Source organism: Cebus imitator, unplaced genomic scaffold (assembly GCF_001604975.1).
Source record: "Cebus imitator isolate Cc_AM_T3 unplaced genomic scaffold, Cebus_imitator-1.0 Scaffold298, whole genome shotgun sequence".
NCBI lineage: Eukaryota > Metazoa > Chordata > Mammalia > Primates > Cebidae > Cebus > Cebus imitator.
Window position 1 is genome coordinate 2,582,926 of NW_016107613.1, and position 1,539 is coordinate 2,584,464.

Consider the following 1,539-nt stretch of genomic DNA (forward strand, 5'->3'; position numbering starts at 1 on the left):
GCCTTGCATCCCTGGGATGAAGCCTACTTGATCATGGTGGATAAGCTTTTTGATGTGCTGTTGCAGTTGCCTTGCCAGTATTTTATTGAAGATTTTTGCGTCTGTGTTCATCATGGATATTGGCCTGAAGTTTTCTTTTCTTGTTGAGTCTCTGCCGGGTTTTGGTATCAGGATGATGTTGGTCTCATAAAATGATTTGGGAAGAATTCTCTCTTTTTTTTTATTGTATGGAATAGTTTCAGAAAGAATGGTACCAACTCCTCTTTGTATGTCTGGTAGAATTCGGCTGTGAACCCGTCTGGACCTGGGCTTTTTTTGGGTGGTAATCTCTTAATTGCTGCCTCAACTTCAGATATTGTTATGGGTCTGTTCAGGGTTTTGGCTTCTTCCTGGTTTAGGCTTGGGAGGAGGCAAGTGTCCAGGAACTTATCTATTTCTTCCAGGATTACTAGCTTATGTGCATAGAGTTGTTTGTAATAATCTCTGATGATGGTTTCAATTTCTGTGGAATCTGTGGTGATATCCCCTTTATCATTTTTTATTGCATCAGTTTGGTTATTCTCTCTTTTCCTTTTTATTAATCTGCCTAGTGGTCTGTCTATTTTGTTGATCTTTTCAAAAAACCAGCTCCTGGATTTATTGATTTTTTGAAGGGTTTTTTGTGTCTCTATCTCCTTCAGTTCTACTCTGATCTTACCTATTTCTTGTCTTCTGCTAGGTTTTGAGTTTTTTTAATCTCGCTCCTCTAGCTCTTTCAATTTTGACAATAGGGTGTCAACTTTTGATCTCTCCTTGCTTCTCATGTGGGCACTTATTGCTATATATTTTCCTCTAGAGACTGCTTTAAATGTGTCCCAGAGATTCTGGTATGTTGTGTCTTCATTCTCGTTGGTTTAGAAGAACATCTTTATTACTGCCTTCATTTCATTGTTTATCCAGTCAACATTCAAGAGCAAGTTGTTCAGTTTCCATGAAGCTGTGCGGTTCAGTTAGTTTTTGAATTCTGAGTTCTAACTTGATTGCCCTGTGGTCTGAGAGACTGTTTGTTATGATTTCCGTTCTTTTGCATTTTCTGGGGAGTGATTTTTTTCCCAATTATGTGGTCAGTTTTAGAGTAGGTGTGATGTGGTGCTGAGAAGAATGTATATTCTGTGGATTTGGGGTGGAGAGTTCTGTAAATGTCTATTAGGTTTGTTTGGTCCAGGTCTGAGTTCAAGTGCTGGATATCCTTGTTAATTTTCTTTCTGGTTGATTTGTCTAATATTGACAATGGGGTGTTAAAGTCTCCTGCTATAATTGTGTTGGAGTCCACATCTCTTTGTAAGTAATTAAGAACTTGCCTTATGTATCTGGGCTCCTGTATCGGGTGCGTATATATTTAGGATTGTTAACTCTTCTTGTTGCATTGATCCTTTTACCATTATGTAATGTCCTTCTTTGTCTTTTTTGATCTTTCTTGCATTAAAGTCTAATTTATCAGAGATGAGAATTGCAACTCCTGCTTTTTTTTGCTCTCCATTTGCTTGGTAAATCTTCCTC